This window comes from Antechinus flavipes, chromosome 1 (assembly GCF_016432865.1).
Source record: "Antechinus flavipes isolate AdamAnt ecotype Samford, QLD, Australia chromosome 1, AdamAnt_v2, whole genome shotgun sequence".
Classification (NCBI taxonomy): Eukaryota; Metazoa; Chordata; class Mammalia; order Dasyuromorphia; family Dasyuridae; genus Antechinus; species Antechinus flavipes.
In genome coordinates this window covers 96,125,797-96,147,319 of record NC_067398.1, presented here as the reverse complement: position 1 = coordinate 96,147,319, position 21,523 = coordinate 96,125,797, and the positions used below count along the sequence as shown (strand labels likewise).

The 21,523-nt window shown below is 32.6% G+C and overlaps 1 protein-coding gene across 1 annotated transcript in view; it reads left to right on the top strand.

Annotated features, from left to right (window-relative positions):
• Positions 1 to 21,523, top strand: part of CNTLN (centlein) — a 446,067-nt gene that overhangs the window by 245,734 nt on the left and 178,810 nt on the right. The window lies entirely within an intron of this gene.

Here is a 21,523-nt window from a genome sequence, read left to right as displayed (position 1 = left end):
AAGAAAAAGATAATTTTAGGTAAAATCAAATACTTCATAAAGAAAGGGACACTGACCTGATTCTTGAAAAATGGGGAGATCACCGAATTCCACAAGCATTTCTTAGGTGCCAGGACTGTGACAAGTAGCAGGCATACAGAGACAAAGATGAAATAGTCATTGACCTCAGCGATATTACATTACACTGAGGAAGGGAACAACATGAATGTTGATAAATAAATTAAAATATGAACAAAAGAGATACCAAGTAATTCGGGGGGGGGCACTAATAACTAGGAGAATTAAGAAAGTCCTTTTAGGAACTCAAGCTTAGCCTTGAAAGAAATGAGGGTTTTTAAGAGGCAGAAGTGAGGAGACAGAATATTCTAGGAAATAAGAACAGCCTATGTAAAGTCATATGAGTGGGGAAAGAAATACCATGTATAAAGAAGAGTAAGTAAGCTATTTGATTGAATGATAACATGCGAAAAAGGGGAGTATATGTAGTCAACTGAAAAATAGGGCAGACTATGAAAGATTTTACATTCTAAACAGAGGATCTTACATTTTTATCCTAAATGTAGTAGGGAACCACTAAAATGGTAGAAAGTGAAATGAATGGTTATGTTTAGATGATATTGCTTTAGGAATATACTTTGGTAGCTGTGTGAATATAGATTCAAAAGAGTGCAGGCTAAATGCAAGGAGATAAATTAATAAACTATCACTTCAGTAAAGATATGAGGTGATATGGGCTTGAATTATGATGACTATAGTATGGTTGTAGAAATGAAAAAGTATGCAAGAAAGGTAGGAGAATTAACAAGAACTGGCAATTGACTGAATGTGGGACTATTAGAAGAGAGTAAAAGAGTTGTGAATGATTGCTTGGTTTTGTATTTTCATATGTGGAAGAAAGACTATGTTCTCAACAAAAACATGGAAATGATCACATACAAATATATGTCAAATATCCTATTCATATACTAAAAACCCTTAGTACAGTTTTCTTAAAACATACCTGTTCCAGTAAAGTCTCTGTTGATTTAATTTCTGCTTCTTGGAAATTTGACTTTGGAGCTTCAAGTTATTGGTCAGGTGTCATGGATTCTTTTTAATCTCAGAGTAAGATAAAAATAATTTCTAGATATGTGAAGTTTAAAATTGCTGCAGGTATAACTTTTATAATAAGTGATTAGATGAGTAGCGCAAAGCTGCTGCATTGGTGTTGACTGTTTTTTTTTAACCTGAATTTTTTCTGTCTCTATTTTACATCTGCTTTTTCTCTGACTCTATTATTAAAGGATGTAAAATAAATTGCTCTTAGTATCAAAATGTTTATGACCCTCTGCCCTGACTATTAATATTGCTAAAAATCGAAGTTTACAAAATTATTTTGCTTAAAATAGTATCTTTTAAAAACATTTTATGAAATGTCGTTTTAAATAAATGGTTTAGCAATTTTTCTTGATTTAATATTGATTTAAAAGAACATAATGAACATTTGTTTAGCAAGTACAAAACTTTTGTGAACACTTTAGTCATTTATGTTATTAAAATTATGTTTTTTGTAGCATTTTAAAATTAATGTGGAAATTTAACAAGGAGTATTGTGTTAGTTATTAAGTGCAACAATCTACTTGGACACTAAAAATTTTAAGATATTCTGTTTCTAAAAATCTGAAAATTTTTAAAGTTAATCATAGAGTAAAAATTACAACAAACACACATAAGTAATAGTTCTTGTTAAAACAATACATAAATGATTCTTGAATCATGTCATTTTAAAGGTTTCAAATTATTTGAAATATAACTTTACATTTTTAATGTCTGAACTTTGTATTTAGATGATTTTCTAAACAGTTTTATTCAGATCATATTTTACATATTATTTTTCCTTCATCAACAATAAAATTATTTCAGAAATTATTTAAAGGGTTGCCTTCTTGACAACTAACATTATTAACACCAACTCTTCTGTCTTTGTACCTATTGTCTATTTATGTTCCTGTATGTGGCAGCTAATTTGCTTAAATGTGGCATTTAGTAGACTTGAGCATTTCCATATTGTGAAAAACTTATTATGCAAACTGAACCATATCTCTGCTTTTCCCTTTTTTCCTAACTTCATATTGTATTATAAAGCAGGTATTGTAGGTCAGGACTAACCTATACCAGTTCAGTGATTTAGGCTCAAGAGGTAAAATGTAAGAAAATGTCCATGAATCACAAAATGCAATTAAAAAAAGATAAAGGAACAGAGCTTCTAAATTAAAAAGATATAAAATTGTACTGCATTTCGTTTCCACACTAACTAATCACTTTGATGCCGATCTCCTCCCTTTAGAAAGTAAGAATTTAGGTATATTCTCTCATGTACCTGCCTTGCTAGATAGACATTTTATAATTGAGGCCACAAAAATGGAACGAATTCCTTGAAGCATCAGTCTGGTTCACCTGCTACTCTACCCACTTCTAGAGTACTTAGGCAATGGACTAAGTGTATGTGTGTGTTTTTTTTTAATCATTTTATTTTAAAATTATTCACCTTGTTTTTATTTCATCTGCATTTACTTCCTTATCCTTCCTTTATAATAAATAATAAAAAAGAAGGGGGGAAAAGTATAACAGAACTAACACAATGAAAGAGTCTGGCATATGTAGAATTCCATTACTCTAGGTATCTCTCTTCACCCTCACCTCTACAAAGAAATAGAAAGGAGTGAGGAAAGGAACATTTTCATTTTTGTCCTTTGGATCTTAGTTTGGCCATTATAATTTCACAGTATTTAGTTTCAAGTATTTTGTTGCTCTCTTCACATACATTAATATACTCATTGGGTGTTTTGTTTTATGATTCTACATATTTAACTGTACACAAATTCATGTCTTCCTGCTGTCTGAATTATTTATATTCATGTTTTCTTTTAGCATAGTTATGTTCTGTTTCATTTATATACTATAGTTTACTTTGTCATTACCAAATCTATTGGCATCTACCTTTTCTTGTTCTTTGTTATTACAAATAGTACTATTATATGTATTTTATTTATAATTTTTATCATTGACTTTCTTAGGGCTTTTGACTAGTAGTGCATTCTCCCAATTAAAGACTTTGGCAAGTTACTTACTTTTTTTGCTTAGCTAATTTTTTTGTGGAATGGTTGGACCAAATAGTCCCACCAATTATGTGCCTATTTTTCCACAATCCTTGTAACACTGACTATTCTTATTCTTTGTCATCTTTGCCAATTTTCTGCTTGTAAGAAGAAATTTCAGAGTTTTTTTTTTTTTTGATTTGTACTTCTTATTAATTGTTTGTGTGTGTGTGTATATATATATATATATATATGTATCTATATGTATATATACATATACATACACATACATACATGCTGGGAATAATATTTAGAGAATTAGTCTTGAAACCAGGAAAATGTGGATTCAAATTATATTTTAGAAATACACTATCTGAGTGATTATGGGCCAGGTAAGATGAAAATAGAACAAGAAAATTATAGATCAATTTCCCTAATGAATATTGAGGCAAAAAAATCTGAAATAAAATCACTCATTTTGTTGTTCTTTTCATTTATAGTAATATAGTCAATTGTGTGACTTATTTTATGATTCTACATATTTAACTGAACATAAGTTCATTTGTTTTCCTGCTGTCTGAATTATTTATATTCACATTTTCTTTTAGTATAGTTATATATTCTGCTTTACTTATATTTTACAATTTACTTAGTCATTCCCAAATCTGTTGGCATGTGCTTTGTTTCCTTTTCTTTGTTATTACAAACAGTGCTATTATATGGATTTTGTTTATGATTTTTATCATTGACTTCCTTAGAGCTTTTGACTAGTAGTCGATTCTCTGGATCAAAACATTGGCTTCTAATTATTGCTTTAATTGCCTTTTTATTGGTGCTAAATTTACCCTCTTCATTTTTGAAATAGGTTATTTTACTTTTCTTCTTTCCTTTTTCTAATCAAATGAACTAAAGTTTTCTTCATAAAACTAATTCTTAGTTCAATGGTTTTCTCACTTTCAATTTGATTAATCTTTCCTCTGATTTTCAGAATTTTTAATTTGATATTTAATTTGGGATTTTTTATTTTTTCTCATTTTTTTTGTTTGCGTGCCCAACTCATTGATATCTTATTGCTCCATTTTATTCATACAAGCATCTAGAAAAATAAAATTTCCCCTAAGAACAGCTTTGGCTGCATCCTATATATTTTAGTATGTTGTCTCATTATTGTCATTTTCTTCAATAGAATTATTGATTATTTCTATGTATTATTGTTTGACCTACCCATTCTTTAGGATTAGATTATTTAGTTTTCAATTAATTTTTGGTGTATTTTTCCATGGTCCATTATTACCCCAAATTTTAATTGTATCATGATCTGAAATTATTTTATTGAATTGAATTTTATTGAAAGTATTTAATCTTTCTCCTTTTTTTTGCATTTGATTAATTTTTGTGTAGGTTTCCTAAACCACTGAGAAAAAGATATATTTCTTTCCTCATTTCTTCTTGTTTATTTTCATTTGATTTACTTGAGTAATGGAAGTTGAGATCTGATATAGTTTGCTGTCTATTTCTTCCTGCAACTTACTTCTCTAAAAATTTGAATGATCTATCATGTAGTACATATATGTTTAGTATTGACAATACTTCATTATCTATGGTACCCTTTAGCAAGATGTAGTTTTCTTCCTTTTCTCTTAATTTTTTTTTTTTCTTGATCTGAGATCAGGATTGCTACCCCTGTTTTTTGTTTTTTTTTTTTTTTTTTTTTTTTTAATTTTACTTCAGATGAAGCATACTATATTCTGCTTCAGTTTTTTACCTTTACTCTATATGTATTTCTTTGCTTCGATTATGTTTCTTCTAAAGTTTCTGTTGTAGGATTCTGGCTTTTAAGCCACTTGGCTCTCTGCTTCCATTTTATGTGAGAGTTCATTCCATTCACATTCATAGTTAAGATTTCTAACTCTATATTTCTCACTATTCTATTTTCCTTTCTTTTCTCCCTACTTTCTTCTCTCCTTTCATCCTTTTCCTTCTCATCAATGTTTTGCTTCTGACCCACTTTCCTCAATCTTCCTTCCCCTTTTACAGTCCTTTTGTTATCCCTTTCCCCTTTTATTTTTTGTCCTCCCTTTTAAAAGTTGTACACTTTTCTTTTTCCTTTCCCCCTGCTACTTCTCTTTAGGGTGACTCACTATACCAGATTTCTATACCAAAATGAATATATATGTTATGTCTTTGAGCCAAATCCAATGATATTAAGGCTCAAACAATGCTCATCCCTCTTTCTTCTTTCGTTCTACTGTAAAAGATCTTTTGTGCCTCTTCTTATGATATAATTTACCCCATTTAACTTTCCCTTTCTTTTCTCCCAGCACAAAACTTTTCCCACTCCATAATTTCTTTTTTATATGATTACATTAAAGTCAATTTATAACCACACTATCTATGTGTACTTCTTATAAATGCTTTGAAGAAGATATAGTTTTTCAAGAGTTACAAGTATTATCTTCCTATGTAGGGATATAAACATTCTTAGATGATCTTTCCTGGATCTGTTTTCCAAGTAGGTTGTTTTCCAATGAGGTATTTTTCATTTTTCTTCTATATTTTCATTTTTAAAATTTTGACTGATTCTTGATTGTTGTGATCTAGTTCAGATGGATCTGAATCGGCCCCACGTTGGGCGCCAAAATGTGGTGAGCTTTTTCTTCTCAAAACACAGCCAGGTGATAAAAGTTCAGATATTTTATTATCTCCAATATAGCCCGGTTAGCTTAGAGGCCTATCTCTCTGCTTGGTTCCAAGAGCTCTCTCCAAATGTCTTTAAATCCAAAGGTCTGGTCCTTCAGCCTCTGCCTCTGCTTTCTTCAGCCTCCAGCCAGCTCCAGTCTTCATGTCATTCCGGTGAAATCTCGACTTGTAGCGTCTTCCTCTGAAGAACTTCTTCGACTGGCCCATTGGCCTATTTATGCTCCTTCCAGAGAGAGGGATTATGGGTTTTCTCCCATAGTGCTCTCTGGCCTAAAGAGCTTCAAGGGAGGTATGAACTCATTGAACTCCAATGAGTAAAGGTGTGAACACAAGCCTTGTATTAATTAGTTCTACTTAGTACCTTGTTTCAGGTTCTGCCCAAAACATCTTCTTGTAAGATTAGATCAACTCTAATTAGTTAACAGTTAGTAAGGATTCCAACATCTCCCCCTTTCTTTTGTTTTAAAACATAGGGGGTTTCTGAGGGGGTACACATAAATCCATCAATATGGGCCAGAACTTTGTAACAGATATACATGGTATACATAAATCCATCAATATGGGAGGCATTATACATAATTTACAAAAGCACACAGCAATATAACACAGGCTAGTGGTAATGTAACAAATAACATGAATCAACATGAAAATTTAACTACTGCAAAAGTCTCATCAACAATCTTTCATCTCAAGAAATCCAATGATTCTTGCAATTGCTGAAAATACATAAGCACATAGTAATATAACACAGGCTAGTAGTAATGTAACAACATAAATCGACCTGAAAATTTACAAATGTCCATAAGTCCTAGAAATAGTCCATAAGGAATCCATTGTCCATTAGTTCATGCGCCAGGAATCTAATAATTCCTGTAAGCTCTGAAGTACTGCAAAAGTCTCATCAACAATTTTTCATCTCAGGGAATCCAGTGATTCTTGCTGGTTTTTCAGGAACTGAAAGCTGAAGATTTTAAAGTTCTTTTGACAGTCTCATTGTTAGCCATCTGATTCCTTTTCCACTTGTGGAAATATAAGCAGATCCTCTTCCCCAAGCAGTTAACCTATCTAATTCTCTTCTATTTACCACTTTTGGGATTTCTCCTCATCATCTGGTAATTACATTGGAGCTGTTTGCATTGGATATTGTCTTGTTGTCTTAAAAGGCCTGTATTCTTCCCAACTGTAATCCTGATTGCTTTTCTGTTGGTTGATGACATCAGAGTTCTGAATTTCTAAAGTCTCTCTGGGTGTAACCTCAGCTGCTATCATGCCCCACCTGTCCTTTGATTGATACTTTAGAGCTGGGCCCTGCCTCTCATTCCTCTGGGTCAATATACATTTAGAGGCCCAGTGAAAGCCTCGGTTACATTTTGGACATGGGGTTTTGGGTTTTCTCTCACCCTGTCTTCTCACTCTATCTCCATATCTACAATGAGCTCTCAAATGTCCAATTTTTCCGCACTGAAAACATCGACGAGTTTCTCTAGAATTCCTTTGCCAAGAAGGACCTTGTCTTTCCATGTTCATCATAGTCTGGACATAATAAGCATTTGTGCCCACTGTGGCACAGCGTCTAATGATTTCTTCTAAAGGAGCATTTTTGTCTAGCCCCCATATAATTCTCTTGCAAATCTCATTGGCATTTTCCTTAGCCAAATGTCTAGTCATTATTTCTGTTGCTGCATTGTCTCCAATGGTTCTTATTACAGCTGTTTGTAAACGTCCCACAAAATCTGCAAAAGGTTCATTGGGACCTTGCTCTATTTTTGTGAAAGCATTATTTCCATCTTTCTGTCCAGGGAGAGAATTCCAAGCTTTTATTGCAGCCTTAGAAATTTGCTCATACACTGTTATGGGATAATAAATCTGTTCTGAACTCTCTGCATACTGACCTTCACCAGCTAGTTGGTCAAAAGCAACTTGTACAATAGCTCCTGTTTGCCTATTGCGTTGGGCTTGAATCCTACATAATTCATGAAACTCTGAAAGCCACAATAAATTTTGTCCCGGTTCTAGACAAGTTTTCGTTATGGATTTCCAGTCATTCGGGGTTAGGATTTAATAAGACAAATTATCTAGTAACATCTTCACATAAGATGATGTAGCCCCATAAAGAGTGCAACCCTTTTTCAAATCTTTAATTTTTCCCAAATTAAAAGCAGTGTATTTTCTCTCTTTTTGACCTGAGGAGTTGAGCTCTTCAATCACAGGATATGCATTTATAAAATCAGATATATCTTCTCCTTCATTTTTTGCCTTAATTAATGCTTTTTCTAATCTTGTTAAATTCTGCTTTACAGGAAAAGCTGACTGTGTTTCTGTCTCTCTCCCTCCCCCTTGTTCCACCCATGAAGGGTTAATTGCGGGGGGAGGGTCATGAGATGTGGAATCACCTAATTCCTCCTGCTGTGAAGTATCATACTCAGAATTGTAATTAACTCCATTCTCATCTGATTCATCCTCCTTTTCACCTAGTAAAGTTGGCACTTCTTCCTCCTGTACTTTCCTTTTCATCATTCTATCACTTAAATAACTTCTTATAGCCAATTGTATTACATTATATGTATTAATTATGTCTTTGGAAATTGAGTCAGGTCCATTTCTATTATAAAAAAGATCCTCTCTTTCTAATGTCCACTGCATTGAGTTTGAATTAGATCTGTAGCATTCACCCAGTTTTTCTCCGATTAATTTCCATTCATCTAAATCTAATTCCTTTTCTGTAGAAAACCAAGGACATATATATTTAACAATTTCTAAAAGTTCAGTGACCTGCTCCAAAATTATAATTAAACCTTGGCTTTCCATAATTTTGACAATGCTCTCTAAACATTTTCCTTGAACAGAAACAGGCTGTTTTCTAAATATCTGTCCCATCTTAGATGAAATTCTACTTTAACTCTTCTAACAAAATTTCTTTGTTGCACTCACCCTAATTTCTGGGTTGAAGAGTCTTTTCCACTGGATCAGGATCAGAGGCTTTTCCACTTGAATCAGGATCGGAGCTTTTCCACTGAAATCCACTGGGGGGGGGGGGGAGTCTGTTAGCTCCACGTTCCGGGCGCCAAAATGTGGTGAGCTTTTTCTTCTCAAAACGCAGCCAGGTGATAAAAGTTCAGATCTTTTATTATCTCCAATATAGCCCGGTTAGCTTAGAGGCCTATCTCTCTGCTTGGTTCCAAGAGCTCTCTCCAAATGTCTTTAAATCCAAAGGTCTGGTCCTTCAGCCTCTGCCTCTGCTTTCTTCAGCCTCCAGCCAGCTCCAGTCTTCATGTCATTCCAGTGAAATCTCGACTTGTAGCATCTTCCTCTGAAGAACTTCTTCGACTGGCCCATTGGCCTATTTATGCTCCTTCCAGAGAGAGGGATTATGGGTTTTCTCCCATAGTGCTCTCTGGCCCAAAGAGCTTCAAGGGAGGTATGAACTCATTGAACTCCAATGAGTAAAGGTGTGAACACAAGCCTTGTATTAATTAGTTCTACTTAGTACCTGGTTTCAGGTTCTGCCCAAAACATCTTCTTGTAAGATTAGATCAACTCTAATTAGTTAACAGTTAGTAAGGATTCCAACACTTGATGTCTCATTCATTTCCATTTGTTCAGTTCTAATTTTTAATGAATTATTTTCTTCTCTAAACTTTTTTTAAACTTCCTTTCCATCTGGCCAATTGTACTTTTAAAGGAGTTGTTTTGTTCAGTGAATTTTTTCCCCCATTTTATCAGTTCTGTTTTTATAAGGAGTTGTTTTCTTTCACATTTTTTTTTTCATTTTGGCAAATATATATTTAAGGAGCTAATTATTTTCTTAAGTCAATTTCTGTGCTTCCTTTTCCAAGCTGTTGGCTTTTCCCTCTAAACTTTCATAATTCTCCTGCATAGTTCTCATTTCTTTTCCTTATTTTTCTTCTATCTCATTTACTTGATTTTAAAAATCCTTTTTTGAGCTTGAGAGCAGTTCATATCCCTTTTTGAGACTTCACATGTAGACATTGCTGTTGCTGTACTCTTCTGGGCTAAGGTTCTGATCTGTTCTATCACTATAGTAACTTTCTATGGTCAGGATTCTTTTTCCTTTTTTACTCATTTAAAAAAATGAATCTTTGCTTTTTGGGCAGAGGGGAGATTGTCCCAAAATTTTTTATTCCTTGAAGGAGGACAATGGCCTCTCACTGTGCTGGGGCTGGTAGTGTTGCCACTTTCCCGCTGCACTGGATTACCCTGGCCTAGTACTACTTGTAATGCCAGGGTTTCTTGGCTCACAATTTGCCTTCTGTGTCTGGATCCTAGTCCTCACAGTTGGCTTGCTGAACCTCTAGCCCTCTGACCCAGGACAGTGTGGCTATTCCTGAACTACTTTGGCTAACATCCTCCTGCTAGATTCCCCTCAGGTACTGTGTCTGTGCTGTATTTCCTCCTCCCCACCTTCCCCAGTCCTGTTGAGAAAAATCTTTCCTGAAGTCCTTCCAAGATATCTTGAGCTGGAAAATTATTTCACTCCAGTGTTTGTAGGTTCAGTCACTCCAAAATTTGTTAAAATGTGTTGATTCTGAGTGAAGCTGGGGAGAGTTCAGGCAATTTTTGGGCTTCTCTCTGCCATCTTAACTTCACCATGATTCTCAGATTTCTTAGATTTGCTGCTTTGATCCTTCTGCCTTCTCTCTCAATGTCCTTTTGCTATTTAAGGACAATATTCCTAATAAAAGACTTTTTTATGGAGGGACATTGGGGTTTAAATGACTTGCTTAGGGTTGTACAACTATTAAGTCTGTTGGGCCTTATTGAATTCGGGTCCTCCTGATATTGTGCCATGTACCTGCTTGGGAAGTGCCTTTTCATTTTTCTTTCTTCTGCTGTTTTAAGATTTAGATGAGAGCTCTAGTGCTAACTCTTTGATCTCTTACTATGCCAAGCTGCCTTCTCACCTCTTCCTGTTTTCTTTCTTTGAAATTCTAGCCATTTCCAAATCATACCATATTTTTCTCTTGAGATAATTGATGAACTCTTTTTCTCTATTTTTCTAAAATAGAAGACCACAGTTAATTCTAAACAGACATGCAGCTGGACATTTTAAGGGAAAAATGATTTTGGATCTAAGTGTCTTTATACAGTATTAAAAAAAAAAAAATTAACCAAGCTATCTAGCTATAGTGAGCCAAAACTCTGAAAGGGTGTATTTGAATCTAGGACAGCAGGGTGCTTGTAGTTTAGTACCTACTCGATGTGAGATGGTTGTTCCCTAAGCACATTCTTGATGTAATATCATGATGTGGTCAATCTAGTTGGCATATACTTAAGGTAATATGGTGATGTGATGTTCTACAGCTGCACATGCCCAGTGTGTTGTGGGGATGTAGTTGTGCTGCGGTATTTAAGGGAGTCCCAGGGAGAGAGGGCTCTCTCTCTTAGCTGCAGCCCTTAGCAGCAGCTCTCAGCCACAGAAGACTTCAGACTCCAGACTACATCTTGGACCAGCCACATGGCAATTCTCCTACCTCCTTCACTTCTCCACCCTAAGAACAAGGACTTTATCTAGTCCCAAGGTCCTCTAGAGAGCTAGCCCGGAGATTAAATATAGCCTTGCCCAAGATAATAGTATTATTTTATCTATTATAATATAGTAAATTTACTAATAATATGAGACAATATTTTTATATTTCATAATGTTAAGCCAGGAAGAAGATATTGCTATAGGGGAATTATTTAAACATTAGCAAGGATCCTTTCTTTGATAATTTTTGTTATACCTTTCTCTTAAGTTATAATATTTGATGTTAAATATATTGTCATTTGCCCATTTAAGTTTCTTAAAGCAATAACTTCTATCCATACTTATTGTCAAAGGCTGTGCTGAGTTTTAGAATATATAATGCAGGCCTTTTAAATTGATTTAAGTAAGAAATGTACTACAATTTTCGAATTGTTATGTAGCTAGATGTTATACTAAAAAATCTATAAGATTTTTCACTAAGTATATTCACTAAACAGAAGCTCATTATTAGAGTAATTGCAGTTTGTACATCATAAAATAAGCCATTAAAACATTACTCCACATTGCTGTGAAGAATTTTTATCTATTAAAAGTAAAATTGACTTTTTAAGAAAGTGAAAATTATGCAACAACATCTGCTGCAGAAGATAAAGAAATAAATTCTATGAACCATTGGACAAGCTCCTCCAAATAAGTCAACTTATACTTTCATAATCCTTAATTTTAATGGTGACATTTGGGAAAATTGTAAAAAGTTTGTTGGAAAATATAGTTCTGGATTAATAAATGAAAGAGAAAAAAAAAGCATATGGGCTACTCAGAAGTCTCACTTATTACCTGTCTACTTTCTTGGCTTTTATGATCTCCAGAAACTGATCATATTGTAAAATGAAATGAATTCTATAAGTCATACCTCCTCAAATCATTTTCCAGTCCTGCTGCCAGATTTCATACATCCCCAGATACCCTGCCCCCTCCCCTTTTCAGCTCCTTTTTAATCTGTTGTCTTCCCTCATTAGAGTGTGATTTCAGTTAGGTTGTAGAGAATAAAAAAAGATATAATAATTATAAAGTTCTTAATCTAGTGCCTGGCATATAATAAACATCATATAAATGTTAGCTATCATTATTGTAGTTATTGTTATGATGATAATGATGATATTGTTTTTGTAAAGCACTGTTGTGGTGTGTGGTCATGGAGTATTGGAGAATTACATAAAATTACATTTATTTTTGTTCTGTGCATTAATTGTTGCCAATTTCAACTGATCTTGTTCTATATCAGTTATTGTCATTCATATTTTCTTGTGTTCTTTATGTTTATTTTCATAGACTTGTATTTTATAACACTAACATGCCATAATTTATTAAGCTATTGTCCAGTGATTGAACATATAGATTGCTTCCAGTTTTTCTTTTTTTCTATTATAATTAAGAGAGCTACAAATTTTTAGGGGAAAAAATAAGGACCTTTTGTCAAGATTATTTTTAGATTCTGTTTCAGTAATAAACTCTATGAGGCTAGGAATTTTATCTGTAAAAATATTTGCATCTAAGATTCTATAATCACCACAATAGAGTTATAGAACACTCTTTTGATAGCCTCAGAGAAGGCTACAATCATAAGTGATCTTAGAAGTGTCCTTAGTGGAACACCTAGGCTGGGAAAATTGGGATTCTGAGAGATAAAGAGATTTGTTTGAACCAAGAGTGGCAATGTGGAGAGATCTCTGGATTTGGATCCAGCTTTACCCTTTATTAGCTAGGTGAGGCTGCCCATCTGACACTGATGAAATAATAGAGTTAGATTAGATGTTTTCTTATCTTCCAACTCTAAATCTGTGATCTTAGTGTACTGCTTACTTTTTGGCAAATCATGAAATGAAAGCCGGGGCAGAGAGGAATTCTACATATCTTAGATACTGGAAGTAACAAAAAATAGTCAATGAGGCAATTCAATAGACAAGCACGCTGGGCCACACTCAGGAAGATTTTAATTCAGATGCAGCATTGGATATAACTAGCTGTTGGACCTTGGTGTGTCACTTCACTTCTGTCTGTCTTAATTTTCTCAATTGTGAAATGGGGTTAATAAAAAAAATACTATATTCCAGGATTGTTTTGACATTTAAATTAGATAATATTTCTAAACCTTTTCACACTGTATTTGAAATGTTGTTCAATTGTGTCTGATGCTGATCTGACAAATGAGTGGTCTGATTGTATATTGACAGCGCTGTTTTTGTTCAATTGTTTTTAGCTGGGTCCAGCTCTTTGTGATTTCTTTTGGGATTTTTTTGGCAAAGATACTGAAGTGGTATGCCATTCCTTTCTCCAGTGAATTAAGGCAAACACGTTATGTAATGTCTGAGGCTAAATTTGAATTCAGGTCTATTACCTCAGACCTTTCACTCTCCACTGAGTAATCTAGATAGTAGGAACTTAATATTTGTTTCCTTTCATCTGAAATTCAAGAAATGCAGAGAATTGTTCCAAACCTGTTAACATATATTAAGTAAAAGGATATAAACAGATTGTTCTCAAATTAAGAAAAGCAACTATCAACAACTGTATGAAAAAGTATCACAAATGCTAATAATCAAATAAACATACACTTGAAATTTACTCTGAGGTTCTTCCTCATATTCACCAAAAACATGAGAAAAACAGCAAAATCTGATAATTATTGAAAGAATTATAAAATAAGCATTGGTGGTTAATCTCTAAAGTATTCTGGAAAACAATTTAGAAATATATCTGAAAGTCACTAAAATCTGCTTACTTATTAAACCCAGTGATACTGCTACTAGACATATATAGCAAAGATATCAAATAAAAGAAAAAAAAGACCTATATGCATAAAAACATGCATAGCAATAATTTCTGTTGTAGGAAATAAATTGAAATAAAGTGTTTGCCTGTCGATTAGGGAAGAAAAAAAGAGATGATGAAAGTAATAAATAGGCTGAAAGAAAATTGAAAGAAAGGACTTCTATAAACTGTGAATTCTCATAACGAAGTGAGTAGAACCAGAAGAATATTTTTTTATCAGTGGTTACAAAATTATAAAGATGAATAAGCTGTGAAAGACTTAAGAACTTGAATCAATCCAATGAATTCTTCCTACCTAGTCATTGAAAGATTCAGAATACAGAATGAGGCATGCTTTTCAGATATAGGCAGTTAGGGATATATATTTTTTTATGTAACTAGAAGTTTTTGTTATAAGGGAGACCTTTTGTTTCTCTTTTTATGGGGGATGAGTTAGGAATGAATAGAGGGGAGTGATAGTTATATTAAAAACAGGAAGCAAGGAAAGAACATAAAAATAAGAAAACACAAGAATTTCACAAATGGACATCAAATCGTAGGCTAGTATTGGAATTACAAATTCAAATTTGAATGTATAAACAACCACCACCATAACAAAAACAACCCAAACTATAGATAGTAGGGAAAAACCAAAGTGTACATAACAAAAATTCACAGTTTTAAATAAAACTCCATTTAAAATTTTTTTCTTTGTAAGTTGAAATATTCACATTTGTTGCTTTTTATTAAACTCATAAAATAAGTACTTAAAATAATTGAAACATCTTTTGATAACTAATTTAAATAATTTCTCTTGATTTAATAATTTATTATTAGTAATTATTTGATAAAATATATAATGTGGAAATTAATTTTAGTAATTAGTTTTCAAAAGAGAGTTTCAATGATAAAATATACAACATATTATACAAATATACAACAATATACAATTATAAAATATACAACAATCAAGAATTTAAGGAACACCATTTTATATTAAAATAAGGAAAAGTCATTTTATTCCAGATTCAGCTTCTATTTTTAATTCATCACAGTCATCCGACTTGTAACTTCACTGCATTTAAACAATCAGTGGGAAGTAAAAAGGCCAATTATCAAAGGAAATATCATCCACTAGATAGCCTAAGTTCTGTTACTTATTCCCTGTGTGCTCCTGGCAAATCACTTCAAATCTTTTGACTATTCATTTGTAGTTATTTATTTGTAAAATGGGAGAGTTGGAATAGTTTTTTGAAAGGTCTTTTCCAATTTTCAATCCTGTAATCAGTGACCCAGTTTTTGTCTTATTGAATTTATAGAAGTTATTTATTAGAAGTTAGAATTGGAATTATATTTATACAGATACACTATATTTTGAAGTGTTTGAAAACTCCCAGAATTTTCCAAAATTTTCTGCAGGACTCATGGTACCTAAACAATAAAGAATAAACTTAGTAAGTCTGGAGAAATTAATAAGGATCTATTTCAAATAATTTTACCATAGGTTATGTTTCTCATTTTTAAAATGACTTCTCTGTCTTTATCTCTTAAAGTAAGGGATTGGTATTGTTTAAATTCTAATACAATTTACTTAGATCTAATATCAATGTTAAACTCCCTAGCTTTTCTCCACCAATCCCATAGAAAATTACAGTGAAAGTAAATACATTCCTTAACTCCAAGATCTTTAAAATAAAGTTTTAGTGACAGCATTTTAAATGTCTTGATAATTGGTACATTAAAAAAAAAAACAAAACTGTTAAATATAAGGAAACTTAATTTTTAAATAAATTTTATTTTCTCAAAATATTTCCAACAAATGAATCATGTAATGAGTAATACCTGTCAATAAGTGGAATATTATTATATTTTGCTTCAGTTGATACTTTTCATAACTAAATGTATTGTTCAGATCATACTTTCTGTTTTGATAGGGACTGTATATAGCATAATTAAAATGCTATTTGTTTGAATATATTACTTTCCCTTTTATTTTGAAATCTAGTTGTTTGAGTCTAATGAAGATAATAATATTTGTTTGATAAATGCAGTTCAACAAGTACTTATTAAGTGTTTACTTTGTGTTAAACATAATGGAGATAAAAAGATTTAAATAATACATGGACTCATGTCAATCTGGTGATTGTGTATGGAAATATTTTATTATATGCAAAAATATTTATGGCAAAACAATAAAAATAACATCTACACAGGAATTTTTAGTTTAAAAGCACCATTTATAACAATTAAAAATCATGTGCTATATAAAATATTGTGAAAGAATGTTCTTTTTTGATGAGAGGAATCAGTGAAACTTCATAGCAGACTTGTTGAAAAATCCTTAGGATTTTAAAAATTGGGTTAATTTACTTTTCAAGTAGCAAGCTTTAAAAACTTGAGTCTGTTCTTATCAGGATAACGTATTTCATTTTTATTCTTTCAGACTACTGACTTTTCTTGTTTTTCTCTATAATGTTGTCATTGAATAGAATGTTTTCCTAATTCTGTTGACTGATTTATATAAGTTCATAAAGGTTATCCATTTTCATCTGATAATAATCCATATTTTTTTGTGATTACAATATTCCATTATCTTCACAAACTATTATTTGTTTAGCTATTCCCTAGTATGAGGATTCTCACTTATTTTCCACTTTTTGGCTACTTAACAAGAAAAAAACTTTGTTATTCATATTTTTATAAATGAACCAGGACATCCAATGTTATGAAAATGAGAAGGACTAGATCAGATCTGCCAGGGAAATATTGGGAGTATCAAGATCTGCTCACTATTCCCTGGATACCAGATTTCTGCAAAATTATGCAGAGAGCAAAAGAGAGGAGCCATTGAATGTGTGGTGTCTAGGTGGTGCAATGAACAGAGGGCCAGACATGGAATCAGAAATACCTAAATTCAGTTCTAGCCACAGAGTTACTAGCTAGATGATCCATGGCAAGTGAATTAATTGCTCTTTGCCTCCATTTTCTCATCTATAAAATAAGGATGGATTATAATAGCACATAGGACCTCGGATTTTATAAGGAGAAAATGAGAAAATTTTGTAAATCACTTTGCAAAGGCTTAATTAAGTACTACATAAATGCTAGCTGCTATTATGATTATTATTAAATATGTTGTTGTTATTACACTATCTTATTGAGCAGATCAAAATATTTACTTCAGAAGCCCAGTCAAGTTTTCTAAGTTGGTTCCCAGAAACCTGACCAGAATGTATTCCATCTAATCCATCCATCAAGGCTCAGTCTTCCTGATATTCTGAGTCAACAAACTGGTCCCTTTTGTTTCCAAATGTGTTTAGGGCTCCCCCCCAAACTGTATCTTTAGAACCCTATTGTTCTAATTTAGGCATACTCACTTATCATGTGGCATTTGGACCAATCTCTTCATCCTATATAGTCTGTATAGTTCTAGTAGCTTTCCTCCTTGGTTCTCACCATCTTTACACCAACCTGGAGGTTATGTAGAATAATAAGTAGAGCTCTGGATTTGAAGTGAGAGGAAATCAATGGTTTTAGATTCCAGTCCTGGCTGTACTAAATATCATCTATATGATTTTAAGAATGACATTTAACTTCTCTGAATTCATTTTACACTTGCTATAAAATGAGGTTATTTGATTAGGTGATCTCTGAGGTTACCGACTCTTGACCTACGTTTGATTCTTATTAATGTGATTTCAAATTGATGTTGGGGTCCTTAAGATACACTTTACTAATTTTTCAAAATTGAAAAAACGAGGACTCCAGTAATTCATGATTATTATATTCCATCAGGGATATGCTTGTTTATTTCTATATCCATCCTTTTAGTAAATTCATTTCAGTTCAACAGCAGATATATATTAAGTACCCACTTTATACAGTAAAAATTACTTTGTCATGGAATCATAGATTTAAAGCTAGAAAGAATCTCACAGGCCAACTAGTCTATTTGTTTTCATTTTACAAATGAAGCAACTTAGTTCCCGGAAAGGTAAGTACCCCACCTTAAGTTAAACAGTTAATATAAATATTAAAGGTTGAATTAGATCCTAGGTTGTCTACTCTAGCACTAGTACACTTTCCACAATTTATAGTCTAATAAGGAAAGTTATACATACATAAGACAAGAATAATATAAGATGGATTGTGAGAGAGGAAAAGGAGAGCTAAGAAGGTTTTGTGTTTTTTGTTTTTTTGAGAAATGCAAAGATAAATTTGATCAGAAAAAAGAAAAATCACCACAAGATTATGATAGTATGGGGAATCCACAACCAGCATCTACAACTCAACCTTAAATTGCTTATCACCCTCAGATTCTGGGGGTTAGCTTTCTAGGAAGCACATAACCTGATTCTTGACTAGAAGTGGTGAATGGTGAGAAATATAATATATGATTAATCTGAGTAATTTTCTAGAACTGTTAGTACAAAGATTTCACTGCTGCCAGTAGAGGGTATCAGTGGCATTAATATCTGTGGTTCCAGTAACACCACGGAGAGCAGAAGATGCAAAGTTCACAAATAGAGGCCACAAGCCAGAAAATCGAGCTGATGAAAGGGAGAGAGATTGAGGAACTGAAACAAGAAAGGCTTCAGGATAAATGATAAAGTGATTATGACAGATAAACTTTATAAATTAGAGAATTTAGTAGGCATGCAGCGTGGAATGCAAGTAAAGAAGATGGAACTGAGGTGCCACCCAGGGGTTTAGAGCCTAAATATAAAATATAGAGCACTCAAACAGCGAATTTTAGGAAAACCATCAATTGAAGGGAGTATAGGGAAAGGAATTATTTGTGACCACTGGTTGTCTGCCTCAGGACAACACATTTGTCAATCATAGATCATAAATTTAGAGTTAACAGAAACCTCAAAAGATAAATAGTTTAATCTTTATTCTTGTTTCATAGACAAAATAACAGCCCCAGAATTTAAGTCACTTGCTTAAGGTCACACAGGCAGTAAGAAGTACTGAATCCAGGTACTTTAATTTCAAATCTAGCAATCTTTTTCATTCTACCAAGATACAACCTTCTGATCATTGATGCTGAAGACACTTACAACAATGCTGTCAAACTCAAATAGAAATAAGTCCCTGGGGGCCAGCTCTTAATTTAGGAAGCCACAAGTTAATATTATCTATTTTGTATTGTAATTTTATGTAAACATTTCTCAATTACATTTGAATCTGATTAGAGCCATACTTAGGAGTTTTGAATTAGTGAGTTTGACTGATTTAGAGCAGAAATCTTAAACTCAGAGCTGACTTTAGGGCTCAGAGGAAATACAATTGCAAGGCAAACATAATTAAACTCAAATATATAAAAAAAGATGGTATATTAATTGACCACAAACTTAAAGTAATAATATGTTGTAACAACTAAAAAAAAATAGTACTATTACTCATTGTTCTGAGAAAAGCATTCCTGGATTATCATCTCTCGGTTTACTTTCTAAGTGGATCTTTTTAAAAGAGGGATTGCGTCCAGCTACAACAGGGTAAACAGGGTAGTGAGGAAATCAAGAAATTGGATGAGTGGTTGAAGAATTCTTAGAAGTCACCTTGCTTCATCTTTCATCTCTCTTTTTTTCCCAGTCTTAAAAAAAAACCTTTTCTTTACTTCTAGTTTGTTTAACTACTGGTCCATCTCTGTATTTCCTTTTACAAACACCTCGTTTGAAAATAATGACGAGGTTTTTTTTTCTTTCAAATTAACTTTTTTGTAGTTTGATTGCTATGGCACTGCACAACAGAATTATTTAGATATTGTCATTTTTATTATTTTGGATCATCCTACACATGAACAATTAATATTTCTCTTAACTATTTTGTTCCATATTTATTTTTATAAAGAGTGATTTATGATTACATTCCCTTAGTTACCCTGTATATTTTGGTAGATAAACATTCAAACATTTTATACATTGTATAGTTATTTTGAATAGAATTTCTCTTTCTCATCTCCATGTCTTCTAAAATTTAAGCTCCTCATTTTCAGATTTCTGATAAAAATGACATAACTGATTATAATTCATATTTGTAGGTACTGGTCTGCAAGGTTTCCTACTTTTTCTATATCAAAAGGAAAAAAAAAAGAGTCTTCAATTAATTCATTTGATTTTGTAATAGCAAATCATCTGTAAACTCTCACAGTTAATGGAATTCTACAAACAAATACTTAAAATTATCCCAATAGACCAATCTTCATGAGTCATTGTTCAAAAGTTTCATTTACTTGTTTAAATTTTCTTGCAAAATTGCCCAAGTTCAAAGCTTACCCAGTTTTTGATTTCTCAAAATGAGAAGATAAATTCTTAGAAAGTATTATTGGGAGTAGGTTGGAGGGCACAATAGTAATAAGAAAACTTGAGACTCTTTTACTATCTGCTGTGATAACCAATTATTATATTCTCCATACTGTTCATTTCCCTAAGGTCCAAAAACATTCTTCAGGAAAATTCTTGCATATTTTCCTATTGTCATTTGTTAATCTCTGCCTCCCCTAACATTAGTTGTTGTTGTTTTTTTTTTTTTTTCTGGGTAATTAGGAAATCTAACTGCCTTCACTGTTCATTTTTAAAGTAGGTTTCTGGTTACTTATTAATGAAAGACAGCTTTAGAAAATGATGAATTAGAGGCAACTTATCTGAACTTTAACATTCTCCTCAAACAGCTTCAAAACAAAACAAATTAAATTTTGGAGCAGCAAAGCCAATATAAGATCAGGATGAGACACTTTTCTGGCCCTGGAAAATTCAGGAAGTCATCAGAAGAGACCTGTAACATCTGAGTGGGTGACGGCCCAGAGTGCAAGGGAAGAGATTCCAAAGTAACTTTCAGAGTTCTCAGAACCAGCAAAGGTAAAGGAGTCAAATACCTGCTTAGAAAGAAATTACAGGGATCTTTTGCTGGCATTGAGTATAACTACTGTGGATTAACAATTCTTGCCAATATGCAGTTTTGGGTCAAAGAAGAGAAAAAATGAACATGATGCAAGAAATAGTCAACAGTTTGGTAAAGAAGACACAAAAAGATTGAAGAAAATAATACCTTAAAAACCCAAATAGGCCAAATGTTAAAAAAGGCAGAAAAATCCACAGGAGAGAATTCAAGTGGAAGCTAATGACCTATGAAGACATCAAGAAACAATAAAACAAAATCAGAAGAATTAAAAAATAGAACAAAAGTGGTATGTCTCATTTGAAAAATAACTGATTTGGAAAATAAATCAAGGAGTGATAATTTAAGAATTATCAGACTACCTAAAAGCCATGATCAAAAAAGTTCCAAGATAACATATTTCACAAAATATCAAAGAAAACAACATTGATGTAGTAGAACCAGAAGATAAAAAAGAAATAGAGATCTAAAAGTTAAAACTCTCAGGAATATTACATCCTTCCCAGATAAAGGAGAAAATGTTGCAAGCAATTAGAAGGAAACA